Here is a 24,415-nt window from a genome sequence, read left to right on the forward strand (position 1 = left end):
GAGTGCTTCCACAAAATTAAAATTAATATATTATGGGATATTAGGATTTCTTAAAAGGAATCAGAACTTTGATTGTTAAATCTCTGAAGGTCAAGTGTCTATGACACAGCGTGGTGCAATAAATAAAGCATTTAAGAGCAAAGGCTTTGGAGTTATTTGGATGTAGCTGCAAATCCCAGCTCAACCTCTGAATATTTATGATTTGGGGGACATTCTCAACTGGTTCTTCATTTATACGTTACAGAAATAATCAATGCTTCTTCAAGCTCTAAAGGGGTCTAAGAGGAACCTAAGTGAGCACTCAGCACAGTGTCAGGCCCATACTAAGCTCTGGAATGGTAGCCAAGCTGCTCTGCCCCCTGCAGTCCATTCCCCACTAGGCATCCAGAGTGAGCTTTTGAAAAGGTGATTTACCTTTCCGGTACATGACGGTGTAAAAGCCTTCCAATGACCCTTCATGGCAGTTAGAAGATAATTCAAAGAAGGGGTGAATCTTTCGCTTCTCAAGCCAACATCTCCCTCCCTCATTATACTCCAGCCACACTTCTTTCCCTTCTGTTTCTCAAATGCACAGGCCTCATTTCCACACCAAGGCCATGGCCTCACTGCTTCCTTCTTCCTGGAATATGTCCATCCCAGCATCTTTGCTTAGCTGACTCTTATCTGGACTTGCACATCACCTCCTCAGAAAGGCTTTCTCTGACCACTCAAACTTCCCTTCACTCTGCATATCATTATTTGATTTTATTAACTCAGTAGTTCTCATCATGGTATATAATTACCTTGGTAATTTGTTTTCTTATTCATTGTCTTTCTCTCACAAGTACTATATAGCTAAGCTATCTTTTTTGCATGGTTCTGTGAATCCCTACTGTTTTTAGACTATAGATTCAAGATTCAAGAAATGCTGGTGGACTGGATGGATGGATGGATAAATAAGGATTATGCCACCAATTGTTGTACTGGGTATGGTAATGACAAGGTAGGAAAATTATATACAAATCTACATGATAAAGAAAACATCACAAAAAGGTTGATGTAGTCTCTTAAGGCTGCTCAGATAAGATGGGACCTTAGCTGACCATTAAAGGAGAAATGGAATTGCCATCTAGGGAGGAACTTTTAGGAAGTTGTTTAACCTCCAAATATTTGAGATTTTCTTGTCCCTTAGGGGTGGAGACAGGCCTGCCCCTCATTTATGGGGATGTTCTGGAGCCAGAGATAATGCCTAAAAGCTGCTCAGTGCTAATTAGCTCTATCTGTCAGGGCACAGGAAGCCAGCAGGTCTGAGTGGCTGATTGCAAGGTCTGTAGCTGAAAATACTTCTTGCCAACTGCCTGGAGGGGCTGATAAGGGAAATGACTCCATTCTGTAAATTAACATATTCTAAGCAGGTCAGAAAGCTCAGTTGAAGAAAACAGTGGCAAAGATGGAAAGAAAGGTGAAACCACTCCCATTTTAGTTACCATGCCTAAGTAATGAAGCTGTGAATTCCTTGACAAGGATCATTGCCTTGCAGTCAGCAGTGAATGGCAGATTAAGTTTAATTTTTAAGGGTAGCTACTGGCAGAATTAGGAAAGAAGTATACTTATATTCATTGCGCTCATTTCCTAGTCCTATTCATGTTGTCTTTTTTATTTGAGTGATCAGGGTTCTACATTTATTCTCCTTCTTCCTCCTCCCTTTAAAAGCAGAGTATTTTCATCTGATATACCCACTCTAGATGATTTCTCAGGCACCAGATTTCCCTAGAGACAGAGGGCTAGCCTAGACAGAAAAGACCAAGATTTTGATTCTGGTTCCTGTTCTGTGGGTGCACTAGTCGTGATTTCTTTGGTTGGAATTTACAGAAACCCAGGTTAAACAAGCTTATGAAAGAAATCATCCAAGGGCTTAGCAATAACAGCAAGCTTCAGTCTTTCCTCCATCTCTCAAATTCTTCTTTTGATCAAATTCAACTCTAACCCTTTTTAATTAAGCATTCTTCTCACATTAACTCTCTCCATGTGGTAACAAATATGGCCATAAATAGCTCCAGGATTTTTGTCTTAATTTACTATCTAAAAGGAAGAAAGATCTTTCTATCTCTCCTTTGTCTATATATCAAAACTCAAGGAACCAGGGGGATGTAACCATCTGAGAAGTCAGGCTGGTAACATTCTCAACCCTGTGTCCTGGAAGTGTGGCAGAGCAGAGTAGCTGCTCCTGAGAATTATGACTGACATCTCCAAGACCACATGAAAGGGGGAAAGAGATAGTCATCAAAGAAAAGGATACTTGTCAGAAAAACAATCAGTTTCTACTATTTTCTCATCTGTAAACTAATTGCATTCAGTAAGGTTATGGATGTAGATATGCTTTGAAAACCATAAATTCTAACACAAGTAAAAGCTAATATAGTCATATAAACATTTTCTCTGTTTCATGATTCCGGAACTTTTGCTGTGCAAGTTATCAGTTGGCTCATAAGGCTGTTAGAAAGATTAAATGGGACAATGTGTATGAGAGCTTTTCACAGGATACCTGGCATGAAGTCAGTGCCCAATGTCAGCATTTCTCCCTTATGCCAGGTAATGTACAATCTGTCAAAAATTTTACCTGAAGAGAAGAATCTAATGCGTAGGATTAGTCATTATTTCTGCCAAGTGGCAAAGACATTTGAGGATGAGGGGGTAAAATTGCCAGTATTATATAACATATTTTTTGTCCTCTCTCTGTTACTTCCTCTTCTGTCTCTCTCTCTCCCCCCACACATTTTTGGGGGGGTAGGGAATGGGGAGAAGTGTGCAGAGTTGAATTCATGCATGTTAAGTAAGAATATATGTATATTATATTATGTCATTTGAATTTTTTACCATATGAAGTGTCTGGCACTCATTAATGTTAGTTGTGTGGGCAGTGCTGATGTCTTTAACACTAACAATAATGAGGAGGATGATAGCTGTCAGTTTCATGGCACAATGCCTTTTGAGTGGAGCCTTAGTTGATGTGAGCTATAGTCCAAGATTCAGAGTGTCTTGCTCTGTGTGGTGCCTCCTCACTATAGGAGGCAAAAATTGACTGATGTGCTGGGTACTAAGGTGATGGCAATCTGGTATGTGTCTCTCACTTGCATGTTACATTTTCATTGAAAAATGGGTTCTTTGTCAGCAGTTTCCAGAGGAAGATGAGTATCCTCTCAGACAGAAGCATAAAGCTTCAGTGCATGGATGTGCTGAGTTGTGGTCAAAAGAACACTAGATTGAAAATTGAGAGGCCTGTGCTTTCACCTTGGCTCTCTTGACAACTTGCTTCATGACCTTGGATAAGGCACTTCCCTCTTTGGACATGACAACTTGCTGATCTTGAAGTTGACAGTTGTCAACTTTGAGTAGCCCAGTACTAGTGGGAACGAGGCCCTGAACTAGGGCATGGTGATGAGTATTGTTTCCTCTTATCCAGTCATCCTAACCTACATAATGGGCTATTTGACACTTTAGCTTCAGAACAGAAAGTTCAACCCTAGTTTTCAGACCACTTCATTCCAACACATACATACACACTGAATACCTCTACCTCTGAGGGGTCAACCACCACTTTAATTGATATATCAAAGCTATCTGAGTGAGAGGAATTTTGGACATGACCATGGGCACTGCTGTGCTAACTCTACAACAGATAATCATTATAGATCTAGAGAACAGAGACAAACAGTCCTAAAAATTATTACCTTTACTCTTATGAAAATATAAACCTCTCTTTCCAATTTTTTCCCTTCCTGATTCCTTTTCCATCCTTCATAGGTCTACTTAGTGATTCAAGTTTAATTTCCACCTATAGACAAACCTGACTTGCTGGAATATCACTAACCTTCATTCTCAAGGGCTTATTCTTTCTGTCTACATGCATAAAGTAATATGGTTCTACTCTCCCCCTAAACTATCAGCTCTGTGAGAGCAGGTGTCCTAACTCTTTTATTCATTGCTGGAACCCCAGCCCAACATAGTGTATGACACATAGAAATTCAATAAATAATTAAATAAATAAATTGATAAGTGAAAGAATAAATGATTGAGTGACTCTGAGTGACATTCTGATGATGAAATTTATATAGGAAGCATTTCTGGCACTTATCACTCATATTTGGTGTAGGTTCCCATTGGACTTTTTGGAAAACATCTACTATGAAATTCTACATTGGTTGCTACCTCACTGTCTTGTACATAAAATCCTGTTCTGAATTTTTCCAAATTCAACTTCTTGGGCACAACTAGATTGTTAGCTCTTAGCATGAAGATATACAGGTAGACACCTCTCCATATTCAACAAAAATTTACATGTAAAGGGAGATGTGGGCTTTTTGGGGTAGATGGTTAGAGGGACAAGACTTCAATACAAGGAAGGAATAAAAAATAAACAGGTCTAGCATAGTTAGAGAGCTGGAGGTAGCTGAAATCATCCACAGCATAATCCAGTGGTGAGCAAGGCTACAGAACAAAAAGGAATGTGTCAATATTTGTTTCAAAACAGCCTAAGAGTTACATGATGTAATCCTTCTCATTTTACAGTTAAGGAATATAAAGATCAGAGAAGTTAGATGACTTGTCTATGATCATACAAGTCAACTGGGATTCTGACTCCAAATTCAAAGACAGCTGTGCAGGCTTCCGAAGTGAAATGTCAGTGTTCAGAAGCCTAAAATGAAGGTCATCAGATATAAGTAAATGGACAGCCATGACTATCTGAGAATGCTTCAAGATCTTTGATTTTACCCGCTCTCAATCTAGGCTCTTACCTCTGGAGTCCAGCCTAAGGAAGGTCAGCTCCTGCAAATGTTTCTTCAAGGTTTTCAGTATCCTATTCATGTTTCCTTATCTCTAGATCATTAGCTCTTTGCATCTAGAGATTAATAAATACCTTTGAAAGAATGGTTGTAGTTGTTTTTGTTCTCTGAACTCTTTTTAGAAGAATTCTTATTAAACAGAGTTGGTCCAGGTTAGCATTTCTTAACAGATTAAGTTTATCTTTAGGATTAAAAAAAAAAAAAAAAAGATTCCTGCCATGAATTCTGATAAAGTAGGGAAGGTTAGATGCGTGTGCGGAGTATGTGTTTTTAATAAGACATAGGAGTTTATTTTTAATAATACCCTAGGAGATTCTGAAGCAGGTGGTCCACAGACTACACTTCAAAAAAAATAATGCAGTGAGAGCAAAAGAGGACAAAGGGTCCAAACAATATCCACAGCAGCAAAAATACAGTTTCTGACTGAGCTATAGTATAGGTAGTCAACAAATATTCACTCGAGTATTTAGTGCCTTGCTTCTAGACAACACATCTTGTTTCTATTATTACAATCTATCTATTATTTACAAGCCACTATAATACTACAGCTGTTGTCCTCTGTAGATGGGATTACCTAAAAAATAATTTGTTATGTAAGGTTGCTAACTATGAGGCTAAAGCATACCCATTAAAGGCATTTACCTTGTAATTTCTGATGAGAGAGTGAGTGAAATAAAGCATGGAATATGATTATTGGAGCTGAGGCTATAAGGATATAAAGCCACTCATTTATTTCAGGACTGGGAATTCATTTAGCATAATATGTTAACTTTACAAAGAAAACTGCCACAGAGCAAAGCTTTCTGCCACCTCTTTTGAAGCAGGGCTCTTTGTCTAGCTCCTAAGCTTCCCAGTCCCACCTTCTTCCCTCTTTTTTCAATCTTACACCTCCAAACGCTAATGCTCTGGCCCTCTCTCTTTTAGTAGATTCAATCATGCAAACAGCAGCTTACTGGAGAAGTTCAGTCCATGTTCTCTGGAGAAAGAATGCCTGGCTTTAAATCCTGGTTCTGCCACTTACTAGTATTAAATCTCCCAGGGACTGTTTCCTCATCTATAAAATGATGATAGTAATAATAGTAATTAATTCACAAGATGGTTATAAGGATTAAATGAGCTAATTGTGCATTAAGTATTCAGACCTTAATAGTAAGCTTTCAATAAGCATTTTTATAATTTTTTTCATCATGAAGGCAATTAATAGGATTACAGAAATTATGAAAAATAAAGAAAAATGCACTCATCGTTCTAACACCTTCTAGCTGGTATTTTCCATTTTAATGCGCTAGCTTTAGAAAGTAGAATTTTGTCTTCTGGATTCTTTCCATGGTTTGGGGAAACCAGAAATGTGACCATAAGTTTTTTATGTTTTTCTCTTATAGAAAAATTTCTTACACATCTAACTATAAATGCCAAAAACTCAAACTCACTCCCAATTTGAGAAGATCTCTACAGCTGAATAGTGTTTATTAAGATTTAAGTATATTGCCAGACAGGATTACTTTATTAAGCCAATAGCTAATCTTTGAGTCTGAATTTGTTTATTAGATTAGCCCCATATTCTGTAGCTTCATCTGCTCCATGGAACACTTGGGATGAATTTATTGTATTAGACTTATGAGCTTTGAAGTCAGCCAAACTGGTTTCAAATTATGAGTCTAGACTCGTGATCTTGGGCAAATGACTGACCTTCTCGGATGCTTTAGCTGGGAGAATAAGTTTAATAACCCTACAGAGTGTTGTGAGACTTATAACAAGGATAAGAAGTGATTCTTATTTTAGCTATCACAGTGGAAAGTGATGAGCTTTCCCTGAGAAAATGGGTTTTCCTGGAGGTGAAAAACCTATGGTGGCAAAGGTATGCAGAGGTATTCTTTAGGGCTTATGGGCACTGACCATGCTTTATATCCTCCTACGTCCCAGGTCCTAGCACCTGGGAGGAATTGTATTGATGCCAGAGAACAAGGAGTGCTATATATTTGTAATTTTTTCTTAAATCAGAAGTGTTAATTGATGGGACCCTAAGTATAGGGCAGTGATGTGGCAAGACTGGAATTTTCAGATCCAGCAAGGTCTTTTATACGTGGACAGTGTCATTGCCAGCTGTGGCTTCATCAGAGATCTAGGGCTGGATTAATCTGCCTGGGATCTATAACAAAATATCATATACCGGGTGACTTAAACAACAGAAATTTACTCCTCACAGTTCTGGAAGCTGGTTAGCCCAAGATCACGGTATCAGCCAAGTCAGTATCTGATGAGAGCCCTCTTCCTAGCCACCTTCTCCCTATGTGCTTATGTGACCTTTCCTAGGTGTTCAGGCTTGGTTGGGGAGTGGCAAGGGAAAGAGTTAACCCTCTGGTGTCTCTTCTTATAAGGACACTATTCCTATCAGATCAGGGACCTACCCTTATGACCTCATCTAGCCTTAATTACCTCCTTACCGCACTGTATCCAACTAGTCACACTGGGATGTTAGAGCTTCAACATATGAATTTTGGGGGCACACGCTGCAGTCCATAGCAGAGGCCAAGGGAAGCAATACTGAGTCAGGTGAAACCTGCTCTTCCCAATGGGAGTTGTGTCAGGATCAGCTTAATAGGGGTGTGTATGTGTGTGTCCTCTTCTACCAAACTATAAGCCACAAGAGGTGCTGTGGGAGCCCATTATTTCCCCTCCTCACAGATGTTTGAATCTAGAAAGCCCAAATGAACAGTCTCATCTCATTGGAGGCAAAGGCTGGGATTGGGAAATGTGAAGCTGAAATGATGGAAGGAGAGGAAGTGGCCCTAGTTTCTTGTTTTAACCACCAAGATAATTCTCAAATGCCACATTCAGGAAGCAGAAGCCACACCTCCTTCTTGTTTGCTGTTAAATATACCTCTGGAAAACTATGATAACCCAGGATATTAGAGTTTATTGAGAGGCACATTACCCATTGAGATTTCCAATCATGACTCCTTTTAAGAGTTTACAAAGTAGCTTTCCTGCCTCTTTCTTGATTATATGTCTTCTTCAAACTCACTCCTTACTAATGTATGACACCAGACTTGGCTTCCTGGAGAGAAGTGATTTCTCTCCAGGAAGCCAAGGAGCACAGGCCCCTTGCTGAGAAACACATTAGCACAATTCCCAAAATATGTTCTTTATACTCATTTGATCTGTGATATGTGTTATCATTTAATAAATATTGGCCTAGCTTAAGTTCTATCTACATCTGCTAGGGATATTTGTTGCTATGCTCCTTTAAGCAAGACAAAATACATACTCTGGTAATTGCTTCAAAGTTTTTTTTCTTTTTTCAAAATAAAGTGATTCGAAAAACTTAAATAACATAATTATAAAGTGTGCATTGAGAAAGAGTTCATTCCTCCTTAAAAATTTTAATTAGGCCCTTCTTAATCTCTATTACAGATCTTATTATGAACTTGTTTTTTCTTCCAAATGCCTCTTTTGATTGTGCATAAATAGGATGTAATTACATATGGGTGGAAGGTTATTATATACAAATATGTTCAAAATTATGTGAATAAAATGCACAATAGGTTTTAGTATTCTTCTCATAAAATGATACAGATTAGGACAAAAATAAGCAATTTGCTTTCTTTTAGTATCCACCTTGTTTATTCCCTTTTCATATTAGCACTATGGGGCATGTTAGAGACTAGAAAGAAAATAATTAGTCATTCTGACCTCTAGCTAAAAGAAAATCTGGTTTCTTTGCACATTTCCTTAACAGGTGAGTTCGCCATTAGTGTTGCTATGATTATCTCCATCTCTTTGCTTTGCAGTCTCTTCTGTCAGCTCCTCAGCTCAAACTTAAAGATGTATCTCTAAACCCCAGTTCTATCTTTAAGGGAGGAGTGACAGGAAGAATGTTTAGGAGCAGTTAAGAATATTATCATTTTTAGTGATGCTTGTCCTTCCATAAATATTTTGTTTCCTGAGAAGGTTCACAATGGGAAGACTTTCCAAAAATGTAATTTTAGGCACAGTGTGCAAATCGACTTCCTTTCCTTATTACAGACTGTTGCAGGCAGAGGACTCCAGCTTGAAACTGTGTGAGTATGCATGTGTGCATGTGTGATAAATAGCTAATTACCTGTCAGTTACTATAGCAATGTTTACAGTAAGACTAAGAAGCTTGTGTAGCTCTGTTGCCCAGTTTGAGAGAGGAAAACCTGCATAATTTCTTCCTTTCGATCCCTACCCAAGTTTCTGGCAGCAATCTTAGAATGCTCTCTGCTTGGTGAGTTCTTAATGTGACCTATTTAGCTTCTTTCCTTTGAGTAGAGACTATGTTGATTTGAGTGAGAGGTAGAGAGAATCAACCTGGAAGAAGCTTTGGGATGCTAACACGATAGACTCATGACTTAGCTCTGCAGAGTTCTGTTAGCAACAGCTGGTATAGCACTGCCTCAATATGATGCCTTCTTCAAAGAGCTCTACCTAGCCCCATAAATTCTCAAAACAAAACCAAAACAAACAAAAATATCTATAGATCACCAAGAAAACACAGTATTTTATTCTTTCAATAAATATTTTTTAAAGATTTTATTTATTTATTTATTTATTTATTTATTTATTTATTTATTTATTTATTTATTTATTTATAGAGAGAGCATGAGTGGGGAGAGGAGCAGAGAGAAAGGGAGAAACAGACTCCCCACTGAGCAGGGACCCTGACTCGGGGCTCAATCCCAGGACCCCGAGATCATGACCTGAGCCAAAGGCAGATGCTTAACCCACTGAGCCACCCAGGCACCCTCAACAAATATTTTTGAGCACCTACTCTGGGTTAGCACTGTACTAGTCTCAGAGGATATCATGGTGAGCTGGATACTAATGTCTCTAATTTGGGAGAGATAGCCATTCATTCAACAAATATTTCTTGAGCATTTACCATGCTCCAAGCACTATGCTGGGTGATATGGAAATAGAAGAGAGGCACAACCCAGATCTGAAGAGAGATCAGAGGTAAGGGAAAACATCTAGGAGGAAGTCAGCCAGGAAATGTGAGGAGGGTGGGAGTATATGATGGGAAAATATTTCAGAGAGAGAGGTAGTTTTATTAACAAGATAAGAGGCAAGTAAATATGGTAGATTTAAAGGAAAGAAGTTAGTATGTCTGCAGAGCAGAGTTCAAGACAGGTGAGGGCAATACCATAGAGATGTAAGCCGGGATCAAATCATGAAAGCCCTGTGCTTCCTCCCCTTGAACCTGGGTGGACACTTTGATTTCTGATACCAGATTATATAGTCGCATGCACTTCTGTATTATTCTCTAGGGACATTTGCTTTTGAAACTTAGTCACAATGCAGTGAAGAAGCCCTAACTAGTCCACTACATGATACCAGCCTTCATTCTTTGGGATACTCTTAGCCTTCAAATATTCCCAGATGAAATCCCAGACATTGTGGAACAGAGACAAGCTATCCCCATTGCGCTATATCTGAAATTCTAACCTTGGGTGATTTGTTATGCTTCAGTAGCAACCAAAACGCTTCATAAGGAATTTTCTGAGGCAGTGGGGATTCACTGAAGGGTCTTAAGCAGTAACAGAATCAGGTTAGCATATTAGAAGGAAAATGTATTTTGTTTTATAACATACATAAGTAAAATGTGAAAACGAAAACAAAAAATAGAATAGTGAAACAGAAATTAATGTCTTGTAAGGTTCTTACTCTATGTGAAATCATACAATATTATTTGAATGTATACTATGATAAATTAAGGATATATATCATAAACCCTAAGACAAACACTAAAAAAATAAAAAAATAGTGGTATAACTAATGAGCTGGTAGTAGAAATAAAATAGAATAATAAAAATACTTAATTTGAAAGCAGGCAGAAAAGAGAAAAAGGAACAAAGAACAGATGGAACAAACAGAAGTCCACTAGCAAGTGATAGGTTTAAATCCAACAATATCAATAATTATAGTTGTTCTAACGTGTCCATTAAAAGATAGAGATTGTCAATTGGATAAAAAAGCAAGACCCAATTGTATGTTGTGTATAGGAAACACAGCTTAAATGTAAATACTTCTGATTAAAAGTAAAAGCATGGAAAAATATTTACCGTGCAAACACTTACCAAAACAAATCTGGAATGACTATCTTAATATCAGAAAAGTAGACTTCAGGGAAAAATGAAGGGGGGAAGTCGGGAGGGAGAGAAGAACCATGAGAGACGATGGACTCTGAAAAATAAACAGGGTTCTGGAGGGGAGGGGGGTGAGAGGATGGGTTAGCCTGGTGATAGGTGTTAAGGAGGGCACGTACTGAAGGGAGCAGTGGGTGTTATACACAAACAATGAATCATGGAACACTTCATCTAAAACTAATGATGTAATGTATGGGGATTAACATAAGAATAAAAAAATAAAAAAATAAAAACTAATGATGTAATGTATGGTGATTAACATAACATAATAAATTTTAAAAATGTAAAAAAATGTAGATTGCAGAACAAGAAAATATTATCAGAAAATAAAATATTATCAGAGATATTATAAGGAGACATTACATAAAGACATATAAAAATTATATAAAAGGTTCAATTCACTGAGAAGTCATAATTATCCTAAATGTTGTACACCTAACAATAGAACTTCAAGACAAATGAAGCAAAAACTGATAAAACTGAAAGGAAAAATGGACAAACCACAATTCTAGTTGGAGGCTTCAATTCTCCTTTCTCAGTAATTGATAGAATAAGTAGACAGAAAAATCAATGAAGATGTAGAAAACTGGAACAATACTATCAACCAATTTGACTGAACTGGCATGTATAAAATGCTCTACCTAACATTCATTCACGTTCTTTTCAAGACCATATTCTGGACCATAAAACAAATCTCAACAAATTTTTTAAAAAATGAAATCATTCCAAGTCTGTTCTCTGACTGTAATGGAATTAAGTAAAAATCAACAAGTTTCTAAAAACTAAGCACTGCTTCTTTAGTTAGAATTTATAATCTAGTAATAACATGGAAACTGGTCCAGATATAAGCTAAATATAAATCTCTTATGTAATGTTGTACTTAACCTAGGTCTTCAAAATTTCAGTACTAGATGGTTTTTCAAAATTTGGCTTCAACCCTCATGTTACAGAAGAGGAAAGTGAAACCGTGAAAAGCTGCGTAACTTAGCTGGGGTGTCCAGGTGCTAGATTCATCAGGGTCCTAGGACAGTCTGCCAAATTGCAGTAGCATTTGAAGAAAGTGAATGTTTTCCTCTTACAATAGATACCAACTTGTTTGAAAAGGAAAAGCCATCTTCAAATAGTGTTGATTAATGAGGCTGGGAATCTGTGCTTTTCTCTGCTCATAAATTAAAGAATAATATACAAAATCTGCATCCTCTACCATCACTGTTGGAAAGTGAATAGAAGAGATACACTCCAGAGTCATGGGAGAGGGATGGAATAGGGTAATCATTTTACTGTTGGACCTATAAATTTGGTCATTTGATTTAAAAAATATGAAAATATTTATATCTATGTATCTATATTTATAATACATTTTTGAAGTATTTTTATTTTGACACTTCATGAGGTACATAGGGATAATCTCAATTTTTATAAGAGAGGTATTATAGTGAAACTGTTAAAAACTTGAATTCTAAATTTAAATGGTCCTGTGGTCAAATTCCCAGCTCTGCTACTTTGTGACATATATTCTCACTAGTGCTTACAAGTGGGCATAATAACAGCACCTTCTCATAGCTTTGTTGGGTGAATTCTTTTTTTTTTTTTAAAGATTTTATTTATTTATTTGACAGAGAGAGAGACAGCGAGAGAGGGAACACAGCAGGGGGAGTGGGAGAGGGAGAAGCAGGCTTCCCGCTGAGCAGCGAGCCCGATGCGGGGCTCGATCCCAGGACCCTGGGATCATGATCTGAGCCGAAGGCAGACGCTTAACAACTGAGCCACCCAGGCGCCCCTGTTGGGTGAATTCTTGAATAGATACATGAGAAAACACTTAGCATAATGCCAGGCACAGAGTAAAACTATGTGTGGTTGTATGTCCCTCTATTCTGTTATACCCACTCTGCTTTGGTTGTCTTGCGTTTGTCTTCTCTATGAATATCATCCTGTTACTTCCCTATTTCCTGCCCTCCAATCAACCAGCAGGAATTTTTTTGAATATCTAACATATGCACAGACTTTTGCTAGATATTGGAGAAAATGACATATTATTCCTTTGGTATTTAAAAAGTTTTTATATAAAGTAATCCACAGAGAAATGTGAATATTTTCCCCATTTTTATCAGATAAGGGAATTTTTCAGTAGTAAATTTATCCTCCTTTTTGTGGTATGTCATATTTTCTCACCACACACAAAAGACAAACATTCTTTTAAAGGAAATATGTTTAAGTATTTAGTTAAAATAATTCAAAGACAAGGACAGGGTCTATGAGTACAGAGCTAAGTGGCTAGAATTTGGAAGCTATAAGAACAATTCCAGAAACAAAAGATGAACAGATGTAAAATAAAGTCACATATCTTGTCAAAAGCCTATTAATCACTGCAATCCCTTGCTTCAAATTTATAGCTCCCTAGGGGCCTACTCAAGCCAAATGGGTCAGTCTGTTCCCATACAGAAAGAATTAGACATGTTCTTTTTCTGCTAAAAGATTCCAGATTTTGACTCATAGGCGCTTCTACTTCCAACACACAATGTGGCTACAAAAAATTAGCCCCACACAGTATAATATGCCTGAATTCTGTGTTGTGCTAATATTCCTGCAGTTCCCTACCCTGTGTGAGCCCTTTACATAACACTGACCAGTTGAGTCTCTGTCTCTAAGCTTGCCCTAAGCACTGGCATGTTCCTCACAAAGGCCACTTTTCTCTGCCCAAACTACCTTTTCCATGGTGACTGCTGGATTTTTCTTTCCTCATGATGAACTCCTTTTTGAGGCCCTTTGTTTGATAGAAAATCTTTTTAGGACTGTTTTAACTTACCAGAGAATTTCTAATAACTTCTCCAAAAGGAAAGTGGTTGCTTTCCATTCCTTTCCTTCCAAAGGGATCATTTAAAGCCATGCAAATCAACCAGCTTGCACCCCCAGCTTAGCTCAGGTGCTGTCAACATATTATACGGTTCCTGCAAGTACTGTGGGCCTCTGGATCTGGCCTCTCCTCAGGGGGACAGATTGTTCTTAGAACAAAGAAAACTCCAAAAAGCTTTGTCAGCTTAAAAGAAAACAGCTGGAAACTTAAAAATAGTGGCTTTTCCTTTACACCAAATAAACACCAAATAATTAAGTCCAGAGAGAATTACATGAAGCTTAAAAACAGTAGGTTTTGAACAAGTAAAAGGTAATTGTGGGTTTTAAATTGGAATTAAATATGTGGAATTTTCTTGAAGCTGGGTCTCTACGTAAGTTCCAAACATGATCTAGAAGTTAGACTCCACATGGAGATCAGCTAAGCTTTCGAGAAATGGCTCCACAATTTGACAGAAACTGAAAAGGACAATCTGCATCACCAACAGGCAGAATGTTAGACTGAGTATGATTCAAATGGAATTAATATTTTTGAGACTGACTTGGCACAAGATCCATACCAAGCACTGTGCCCAGGTAAGGACAGCACATAAGCCGTGGTATTAACCCTTGTGGAGTTCGAGTTGGATAATTCTAGTAATTAAGTAAATGAAACTGTAAACTGTAAAAAGGGAATAACTCCACCCATCTCAAAGTGTATTGTAGATTGTTAAAATATTAGCAGAGTAATTTGAGAAATTTGGCTTTCCACAAAAGTAAACAGGTTTCTTTACCATGAGCCTTTGTAATATGTTTTCTAAATATACAAGATGATTATACAGTATGCAAAGTTTTCTATATGTATAAACAGAGAAACTGTTTTATATCTGAAGCATCTTTCAATGCTAGGGAATGATCTGCAGAACCCTCATTGGGAATTGCTCTAGTCCTTTCTTTCTCTCCAGCTATAATATTTGGGACAGAGAGAATGGCGCTGGTACAGACCCTGAGCTTGCCACCCCTGCTAGTAAAGGAGAAAGCACAGCAATATTCTAATATCCATTAACTTCTTTGCCTCATTATGCAGTTACATCCAGGTTTTGATTAATGGAAGCATTGTTGGAAACAACAGTACTTGGTTCTTTTTCAGGCAGGCAGCACATTATTCCTAAAGGTGGGCACATTAATCTTTCTTACTTTGTTTACTTTTAACCTCCCTCTTCTTTTTTTTTTTTTTTAAAGATTTTATTTATTTATTTGAGACAGAAAGAATGAGAGAGACAGAGAGCACATGAGAGGGGGGAGGGTCAGAGGGAGAAGCAGACTCCCCGCTGAGCAGGGAGCCCGATGCGGGACTCGATCCCAGGACTCCAGGATCATGACCTGAGCCGAAGGCAGTCACTTAACCAACTGAGCCACCCAGGCGCCCAACCTCCCTCTTCTTTATAAATGGCTACCTATGCCATTTCTGGGATATCTTTCATTTGGATGAATTTGACCACAGGAAAATACCCTTCAATAGAGAAGTACATCTGATTCACTCATATACATATACATACTCCTAACATACTCCAGTTGCAAGACCCAGTTTGAATAAAGCAAGCTATTTCAAATTGGTGTTATAAAAAGATGAATGTAAGTATCTTGAAAAGCCATGAATTTAATACATATAAGCTGTTATTTGGTTTGTTACCTGGAAAAGGCAGGAAAATGCAAAATAATTAAGTTAAAGTAAGAGGACAAAGAATAGAACACCTACCTCTGACTTTGGGAACCAGAACTTCTCTTCCTGGGTGAAAACAGGAGCCTATGAGTGTCAGGTTGTGGAGAAGCAGGTGTTGCTATAAATCAAACAAGTGAAAAGCTGGGGAGAAACTTAGGGACAATCTAGACTAAAGCATTCACATAAAGAATGAAAAATCTAAGACTTCTTTGGGCATATTTAGGGAGAATGCCTGGGATTACCCACAGGTGTAAAAATGTGTTCTAATGCTCAGTAAATTGCTCTTTTCTTGAAGGATTTGTTGTCCCACTTCTCTGATGCTAGAGACCCAGGTCCTTCTTCAATCAATTCTGCACCATGCCTTCTAATTTTGGTAAATGTCATAATCATCTCTCGAATGGCACTAATCCTCAACCAAGGACTCACTTTTTGACAGCTCTCTCTTCCTCAATACTTACACTCAATCCATCCTCAGTTCCTATTGGCTCAGCTTTCAAAATATACCCTTCAAAATATAGCCATCTCGACTGATGACACCATATTACATCTCTTTCTCAGACTTTTTCCAATTGATCTTCATGCTTTCATGGTTTATGCAAAACAATTTGATGTTTTGAGCTGTGAAGTGCCATGATCTGGTTTCTATGTTAATGAACACATCTACCTGCTGAGTAAACTCTTGTCTGAAGGAGGCAAGATACTCCAAGAAGCAGGGAACCAGTTAGGGGACTATGGTTATAATCCAAGTGAGAGATAGTGGTGACTTAGACTAAGGTGCAGATGTAAAGGTGGAGAAAGGGGGTCAGGTTTGTGATAGACAGAACTTAATGATGGATCAGATATGTGGTAAAGAGAAAGAGAGGAGTGAAGATCGACTAATATTTTAGGGCCTAAGCACAAAATAATTATACATGTATATTGTGAGATTCAGAGATGCATAAAAGGCTATCTCAAGGGAGAAGTAAGGACCGAACATAAAAACATGGGAGTTATCCATGAGTGAAAAGATAATATTTAAAACCATAGACAATGGGTGTACATAGAGAAAGAAGGGGATCCAGGACTGAGCTCTATTCTAAAAGAGGAAGAAGATCCAGCCACAAAAATGAGAAAGGAACAGCAAAGGAAAAGCAGATACATTCAAAGTCAACTGAAGTCAATATGTCAAGAGGTGGAAGTGATCTAACAGTGCCAAATGCCACTGAGACATTGAGTAATGTGAGGACATGACATGTGTGATTTCTGTGGGATGATGAGATCCTGATTGGCAAGGGTTCAAAGGGGATGAGAGGAGAAAGAAGAAACAGGGAGCTCTTCATAGTAATGGATAACAGAGAAATAGGGCAGAAGTTGAGGAAAGATGTGACAGGGAAGGAATGTTTTTTGTTGTGTTTATATTTCTTAAGTTGGGAAAAGTTAGAAAGTTTATAAATTGGTGGCAATAACACAGTAAAGAGAAGAACTCTGATAATGAAGGAGAGCAAGGGGTAAACAAAGGAACAATCTCCTTGAGTAGTGTATACTCAGATTTGGGAACCAGTGCACATAGGAGGGGGTTGATATCAGGAGTAGGGACAGATCACTATTGTAATAAAACATGGCTACAAAAGCTGGAAGGCTGATAGATTTGCCAGTGGAAATTCTCTTCAGATTGCTTCTATTTTCTCCCTGAAATAAAAAGCAGGATCATCAGATGTAAGTGAATGGTGAGGGGATTGTATTGGAAGCTTGAAGAGAAAGAAGATTTGAAGTGGACCTCTCAGAGGATGATAAAGTACGTTGGCCAGCAAAACATATTAGAATTACCAGGCATTGCCAAGGGTTCACAAAGTTTATAGTCATATTTCTGGATTTTGCCTTCATTCTCCAGCAAACTTAATCTGTTTATGCCAAAATAGAAAGCTGCTTCTCTTAGCTTACATCCTATCACCTTAGCAAATCCAGTGGAAAGAAAAAGCCTATTTCCCTAGAGTTCAGTAATAATCTGAGTGAGTTCTCATCTTTGGACTTCAGCCTTTGCTCAGGCTTGATCTCATTGTTGTGGTTGTGTGGAATGCTGTGCTCTGCTTAGCTGGACCATGTGTCCTCCCAGGAGCCAGGGGTTGGGGTGAATCCAGACCCATTCAAACAGAAGGATATGATGGGGAAGGGTAGCTTCCCAAAGAAAATCATAGTACATGTTACTATATAAAGATGGAATAGAGATTATGCAGGCAAAACAGTCAACATCCACCACTATATATCACTGGTATATCATTTACTGGAAAATTTGCAGGGTGTGGTGGGGGAAGGTGTCAAGCATCATAAATGTCCTCTAAGAACTCTTTCCATTCTAATAGTTTTTGATTCCCTAGTTTTGTAACTCCCAAACTGGGCACATTTGGCTGAGGAAGGGAATGACCCAACAATCACTGTGTTGATGATTTTCATCAATCTTCAATCAATCTTTCATCAAATATTCACCAGCTACTCTTATTCAGTACATTTTAAACCTTCTAATATGCAAGCTCTTCCTGCAGCCCTCAGTCTTTCATTGCTATACAACCACTATTTTCTTCAGAACTTTTTTATACCTGTCATTTCATTGAATTTTACCTACAGAGTTCCGTGTTAAAAAAAAAAAAGATTCATTTTTAACACTTTCTGCACCATCACCATATGAAAACAGTTAACGTTTTTATTTAGTTCTAACTATATATGTGTTAAAAAAAAATTACCTTCCTACCAATTTTGTTGTGTATTTATATTCTCAGTATCTGCACAATCACGAGTTGCTATGGTAATATTATAAAATTATTCCAAATCACAAGGCTTCCCTGAAAACATGCATGCTGGATTTGAAAATAACATTGCTGAAAACCCTGCATTTCAGATAAGAAAGTCCCAGATAAGCAGAGACTCTTCACTGGGTTTACTGCCCTGATTTTTCTCCTCAACTTACCATCAAGTTCTTGGTTTTGAGTGATAACAACCAGTGTAAAGAAAAATGATCCCCTGTTCACCAAAAAATAAATTAGTTTTGAAAGAGAGCTTTACCAGTATTTAGAAAGAATCCTATTAACTAAACATAAAATATATTTTATTTCCTCTTCCATATACAAACTTATACAACCCTGGGCAAATCACTTGCTCTGCTTTAATTTGCTCATCTACAAAATGGGGATGAAAATATTAAACCACCTTTTAGGCTTATTAGAATGTATTTTTATTGTGCTAAGAACATTTATATGAAATCTACCCTCTTAAATTTTTAAGTGTACAATTCTGTATTATTAACTATAGATACAATGATGCATAGCATATCTCTAGAATTTACTAATCTAGCATAACTGAAACTTCGTACACATTGAACTACAATTCCCCATTTCTCCTTTCTTGCTGTCCCTGGCCACCACCATTCTACTTTCTGTTTCTGTGAGTTTGACTATTTTAGATACCTCATGTAAATGGAATCATATAATACTTTTCCTTTTGTTACTGGCTTGTTTCACTTAGCATGATGTCCTTCAAGTTCATCCAGCATTATTCATAATAGTTGAGATATGGAAACAACCTAAATGTCCATCAAGAGATGAATGGATAAAAAAAATGTGGTATATACATACAATGGAATATTATTCAGCCTTAAAAAAGAAGAAAATCCTATTATATGCAATGACATGGGTGAACCTAGAGGACATTACACTAGGATTATTAGAATTTTAAAAAGATAAAGCATACATAAGTTGTCAACACAGTGTTTGCTACTGAATAATGATTTGTCCCTTCCCTTTCTATCTGCCCAACTCTTATAGAACAAAGGTATCACAGGCATGCTTTACCAAGCTCACTTCTGTGTTCTTGGCAATTCATTCCCCCATCTGCCAGCTAGAAGCCAAAACAAATGGTTCATTTTGAACTACCCCTCTAAGCCAACAGGCAGGACATAGAGAGGGAATTGTTCTGTGAAATTTGTCATGAATGGTTGTTACTTTAGGTCCAATCCCCTGGAAGCAGAGCCTAAGATGGTAATTTATATACAAGTGAGCCATTGAGGGAAGGCTCTCAGGCAAAATCAGTTTGCAAGTTAGGAAGCAAGACCAGGTAGAGGAAGACGCTAGGCAAAGACTCAGGCTGATCCCACAGGGAACCCCACAACCACAGTGGCACTACAGAAACATCCCAGCTTGGAGAAGAGAGCAAGCTTTTATTCCTCCATGAATGTTAGTCGTTAGCTGAGAGCTGCACCTGTGGTTGGGGCAGGGGGTGGGATGTTGGCATATCCAACCAGGTGTCCCTGAGGAAGGTGGCTTCTATTGCCCTAGGGCAAATTTCTGAAGAAAAGTTTGCAGCTATGAATCAGCAGCCAACACGTAGCAGCTGGGCCCAGTAAAGGGGATCTGGGCTTAATCAGATTATTTCACTTTTTTCTCTTTTACATTCTCACTCACTAAACGAATCGCTCCCCGTTGTCCCTACCACACATTTACACAATTTTCTGTCTCCACAATGCAAGGAAGAATGTCATTTGGTAGAAATTACTATTAAGCTTGGGATAATTGAGGGATAAAATATGGTGACATTATGGTGCCAAAGTAATAAGTGTAGTGAGATTTGTTTTTCTAGAAAGAATGTTGTCTAAAACTTCACTGATGGATATCACCACCGGGACCACCATTTACTTGTGAGTAACTATTACGTGTCTGAAACTGTTTTTTTTAATACAATAATGTATATAATATATATAATAATGTATACAAAATAAGCAGTTTCTGACACAAATAGTACAATTTTATGTATAATGTACAATAAATGTACACTTTTATATACAATAATGTACATAAAACATTATGTCATTTGATCTTCACAGTAAACTGACCAAGGCCATATAGACTTTGAGACAGAACCAGAGTCCAAATCCTGGTCCAGCTGATGACTCTGGAGTTGAAACTCCTTACTGTTGTATGACATTTCCTTGTTTCTTGAGGACAAAGCATATAGTCCTCTGCATTTGCCCTTTCTGGCATTTATATGACAAGCATTCATGTGATAATGCACTGGAGAGGGCACACACACAAAGAAAAAGAGAGAGACAGAACTGGGTGTCTCAGTCATTAAGCATCTGCCTTCGGCTCAGGTCATGATCCCAGGGTCCTGGGATGAGTCCCACATCGGGCTCCCTGCTTGGCGGGAAGCCTGCCTCTCCCTCTCCCACTCCCCTTGCTTGGGTTCCCTCTCTCTCTGTGTCAAATAAATAAATAAAATCTTTTAAAAAAAATAAATAAATAGGGGCACCTGGGTGGCTCAGTCGTTAAGCGTCTGCCTTCGGCTCAGGTCATGATCCCAGGGTCCTGGGATCGAGTCCCACATCGGGCTCCCTGCTCGGCAGGAAGCCTGCTTCTCGCTCTCCCACTCCCCCTGCTTGTGTTCCCTTTCTCGCTGTGTCTCTCTCTGTCACATAAATAAATAAAATCTTTAAAATAAATAAATAAAAATGGTTAAAAAACTAAAGAGCAACTACCATTAAAGGAACAAACAAAAACGCTGCCTTACTAAGACCACCAATACCATGTGGTGACTAGGAGCATTGACTTAAAGGTTCATAACTAAATGATTATCATCTGGGACTAAATATCTCTGTCGGGAAACAAAGTTTTGAAGTTGACCTCAAGAGCCAGAGTAGACCGATAGAAGCATTTTCATTCCCAGCGAGACTCTGCTCAAGTTGTGCATCAAACACTCTCTGCTCCCTTTTTTCCTCTTGAACAATAAGGGACCCAATCAGTCTCCTTGGAAAGCCCTGCTGGAAGACGCTGTCTCCTCAGTTACCCGGCTTCAATCTCATCCTCAATCCTTTCACAGAATGTGGAAATTCCTTCCAACTTGAGGATTTAAAAGGAAAACTTTGACCTAAAGTTATCCCCACTGAGGCAGGCAAGGCAATGAGTTCCCTGCCCCACCCCCATCCTTAACTAAAGCTTTTTGCCTGATTACTGGCAGAAATGATAAGAAAAAAGACTTCCTAAGTGGGTTGGGAGCCTCTGCTTAATTTTCAGTTTGACAATATTTGGGAAATGAGTTTTAAATATGGTGCATTAGGATGAAGGAATGAGGATATATTTTTCTGACAAATAAAAGTCAAGGATACTTACAAATCATTAACCAGAGACTCTGATAAACTATACATTTATAAGTAGCTCCTAGTCAACTAATCCCTCTTGGTTTTCAGGAGTATGTAGTTAGGAAAACTTTCTCTGCTTTGTTGTTCCTTTGCTTGTTGGTGATAAATTATTAATGTGACTCTGATATACTAAGGAGGGTTCCTGACATTTTTCCTGCTCCTTCTCCAGAGGCATCATGCTGAGATGAGCTTGCCTAAGGGAACTTCATTTGATTATTTATGCATTTATTGAGCACCTACTATCTGTCAGGCTATAAGGAATACAGCCGTAGAAAACAGTCTTTGCTTTCAAGGAGCAGAGACAAAGAATTAATTACAATGCTCTGGGTTAAATGATAGAGGAAGAATATGCTCTACGAGCACAGAGAACAAGGCCTTGAGCATCTCATCTAAGCTAGTTACAGACAGATACCAGGGATCTGGGCAAAGAAGAGAAAAGATTGAGGTGGACTCTAAGTGTAGGTGAGATTTCAATAGGCAAGAGGCTTTAAGAACATGAGAAAGAGCCTTGGGGATGGGAATGAAGGCAGAATATGCCAAAAGCCACAGAGAAACTCCTGGTTAGAACAATGCTGGATACAAGTTACTGAATGTTTAGTAAGTACCAGGTATTAGGCATAGTTCCATGTACACATTGACTCATTTAACTGACCTGCAAACGCTATCAGTTAGGAATAGTTAGGTGGCAAGTAACAGAAAATCCAGCTCTGAGAGACTTAATTACAATAGAGAATTGAGGGATTCATGTAACTCAATAGTCCAAAGGTACATCTTGGGTATGAGAAAGCTGACTATCACTTTTGCAAGCAATTGGGGGAATGGAGCCAGATATACCCTCCATCTGGAATGATAATACTTTGTTTTCTCTGCCATCTTTAAACATCTTGCTTAGTTTCGTATCTTGACTCTTCCACTACCTAGCTGTGTGGCCTCGGGAAAGTTACTTAACTTCTCTGTGCCTCAGTTTCCTCACCAGCAGAATGAAAATGATAATAATAGAATCTACCTTATAAGGTAGATTCCATTATACCATGCATTAATTCACATAAAGCACTTTGAAAAGTGTCTGGCACAAAGTAAGTACAAAATAAATATTAGCAGCTATTAAATGTATTAACTCAACCCAGAGGTGGTTTTGTTTTGTTTGTTTTGTTTTATTTTGTTTTACTGACCCAGAGAACCAAATCAAGCTCCCTATCATCTGACATTGGAAAAAACCACAGACCTCTATTAACTGGCACATCTCTCCATGAGAATCATCATGCCTATCAAGGAACCAGAAAAACTGCAAGAACTTGAAGGGTTGTAGAATTACTGAGAAAAGATCCTACTGTATGCACTATGATTGTATTGTTAAATGTATTCTCTAAAGTTTTTGTGTTTATGAATAGAAAACCAGCACTGTAGGCCAAATTAACCAATTTCTGGGTGTGTGAGACTAATCTTCAAGATTCTTAGTTAGCTGTACCTCAATTTCTTCATGTGTATAGGTAAGGAGTTCAACTAGAAAATCTTGAGAAATCCTTTTCAGTGGTAATGCCCTATGGCCCTAACAATTGATTACTTATGTGTATGAGCTATGAGGACTAGAAGCTCCATATAAATAGATGTTTCAATAATTCAACAAATATTTACTGTTATATGCCTGTCACTGTAATAGGTGCCAGGGATACATTAATGAAGAAAAAAAAAAAAAAAGCCTGGTGAGTGCCTTTAGGGAGCTCATGGACTAGTGAGGTAAAAGTAAACACACGACTATGATATATTGTGCATGAGATATTGAGACAATTAAGAACTACTGACTCTTTGACCTGGATGGAAAATTCATGGAGTGTTAGAAGAATCAGAGAATATTTAGTTCAGCCACCATGATTTAGAAACAGAGGCCAGAGAAGAGTTTTGGGAGAGTTTAAAGAACAGAAAGATAAGGTTGTATTAGAATTGGGAGGCTATAATAGACTCCCTTTTTTAAGTGAAGACAAATCTACTCTGATGAAAATTCTCTTCAGAACTAAGGCATTGCTGTAAGTGATGCTTCAGTCTTCTGTCTTATCTGTTAGTCTTGTCTGGGCTACCTAGCAATAGTCTGTCCTCTATTCTGATCATACTATGTTTTTAGCCTTACCCCTGCCTGATATATAGAATCTATATAATTTTTGTATTCAGATGACACAGTAATGCTGAACGTAAAGAAGGATCCAATCTATGATTTAGGCATCAAGATGTACAGGCAAGCCCAATCCTTCAGGGTTTATCCGCAAGTGCTAAAAATTGGAAGATGCCAAGGGCAAAACGGAAAACGAGAAAACAACACTAGGACTTGATGGCACAGATACATTCCCCCCACCCAAAGAATGCACTGATGATGTTTGCTCATCTCAGTCTTATGAAGTATAGGTGGTCATGGTGGTGTGTTGAAAGCTAATTGGAATATATGTGTTGAAAAAATGGAACCATTTCACTCATGCATGCATTCAACAAATAGCCACAGAACACCAGCTATGGACCAGTCATATACTACATACTTATGTTATACCATAAGACATAGACATGGCATAAGACATGGCATACAAGATCCCTGCCCTCAGAAAGTTTACAATCCAGTGAGAAAATAGATAACAAATGAGGAAGCAATAAATAAACACAAATGTTCCTATGCTTTATTTATAATTACCAAAACTTGAAAGCAATCAAGATGCCCATCTGTAGGTGA

Source organism: Mirounga angustirostris, unplaced genomic scaffold (genome assembly GCF_029215605.1).
Source record: "Mirounga angustirostris isolate CCGP_5_RB_7025 unplaced genomic scaffold, mMirAng1.0.hap1 SCAF_7, whole genome shotgun sequence".
Lineage (NCBI taxonomy): Eukaryota > Metazoa > Chordata > Mammalia > Carnivora > Phocidae > Mirounga > Mirounga angustirostris.